The following is a 1,426-nucleotide window of genomic DNA, read 5'->3' as shown; positions in this document are numbered from 1 at the left end:
GAATCGAACTTTTCAAACCTTCCAGTGAAAGGAGAGAAAGGCCAAAGTCCAGATTTTTAGAGAAATCATTTGATTTCTAAACCTCTGCTATAACTTTTGAAGATTTTGAAACGCTCTGCATCAAACAATTCATACGGTCAGGGGACCCCACTTCGCAGACAGTGAAAGGCCAGCCAAACATGAGTTTCTATTTACCTAAATTCGCTTCATTCCCTGGTAAAGAGACTGAATGAATCCGTGTGAGTTTGCCCAAGAATCCGGAGCCCAGAATCAGATCGCTAATATCTGCAGCATAGTTCTTCCCGCAGAATCCTATTTAGTAACGAGATCTTCTCTATTAATACCCTGCCTAATAGAATCCAGAGCTTCTAATTTCCAGCCCACCACTGTGTACCCTTTCCTGCCACACTGCTGTGCACAATTATTTTATTTAAAGGAAAGAAGTTTTGTTTTTTTTTTCCTGCTTCCCTAACTCACCTGTCCGAGTTTCCTTAACTGTCCTGTTAGTGGGAAAATAACTTCCAACCTGTTAGGTGTCAGACCGGTCAACTTCGTGGTCTCACAACATCTGAAATGGAGTCACAAACCACAGGAGGTTAGGAGAATTTTATTGGAAATAAGGGGAAGAACAGCACCTGGATTTCCAGGAGGGGTCCTGAGTGGTCAGCAAAATCACAGGGTGGGTAGTGGGTCAGACTACAACCAAACTGTGGAGCTATAAGTACGGTCGCTTGCGATTGATCCAAAGGTAAGTGAGGCCAGCAGCAAGGGCACAGGGCCAGCATCCTTAACCTTAGTTTTTTGGGGGGTTTTTGTTTGCTTGTTTGTTTTTTGTAATAGGTATCGAATTCGGGGTCTCCCGCTTGCCAGGCAGGCGCTGCGCCGCTGAGCTGCATCCCGGCCCTTTTGTAGCTTTAATCGGAGAAAGAACAAGGCATGACGTTGAGGCACGGGTCCAGCGTCCCGCACAACCTAGCGTCGGACCTACCGGGGCCCTGGACGGGGCGGCGCCCACGCAGTACCCTCTCGGGACGCCTTCCCCTCGGCCCGGGGCCGCTCCTTCTCCATTACCTTCTGTCTAACTTAGCCGTCTGTGATATTTTTCGGGCTTGTTCTGAACAATTGTGCAGAAAAATGACGACGTAAAAAGTATCAGATATGAAATAAAAAGAGGAAATAGTACCACACGAGAGAAGAGGGAGAAGCCAGGCTAGGCGCACAGTAAATTCTGTGAGAAAGTTCAGGGGAGCCGCCGTGAAAACAAGTCCTCCTGGCACTGGTGGGTTCAGGGGTGCTTCTACTGATGTGTGCGTTCCCAGAGCTCTCTGAGGAGGAAGGAGAGGCGGGCGGTGAGCCTGGCGAAGAGGCCGGCGAACTGGACTCCAGGGCCCGAGACTGCAAACCCGCCCGGCCACACAGCCGCTGC

Source organism: Fukomys damarensis, unplaced genomic scaffold (genome assembly GCF_012274545.1).
Source record: "Fukomys damarensis isolate Sample0158 unplaced genomic scaffold, DMR_v1.0_HiC HiC_scaffold_9, whole genome shotgun sequence".
In the NCBI taxonomy this organism is placed as follows: Eukaryota; Metazoa; Chordata; class Mammalia; order Rodentia; family Bathyergidae; genus Fukomys; species Fukomys damarensis.
Note: the sequence above shows the minus strand (reverse complement) of the source record.